Genomic DNA, 253 nt, shown 5'->3' on the forward strand with positions numbered 1-253 from the left:
ACTGTCCTCAAACAGAGACACATCCTGAGACAACTGTCCTCAAACAGAGACACATCCTGAGACAACTGTCCTCAAACAGAGACATATCCTGAGACAACTGTCCTCAAACACAGAGACACATCCTGAGACAACTGTCCTCAAACACTGAGACACATCCTGAGACATCTGTCCTCAAACACAGAGACACATCCTGAGACAACTGTCCTCAAACACTGAGACACATCCTGAGACATCTGTCCTCAAACACAGAGAC

Source organism: Austrofundulus limnaeus, unplaced genomic scaffold (genome assembly GCF_001266775.1).
Source record: "Austrofundulus limnaeus strain Quisiro unplaced genomic scaffold, Austrofundulus_limnaeus-1.0 Scaffold649, whole genome shotgun sequence".
NCBI classification, from domain to species: Eukaryota; Metazoa; Chordata; class Actinopteri; order Cyprinodontiformes; family Rivulidae; genus Austrofundulus; species Austrofundulus limnaeus.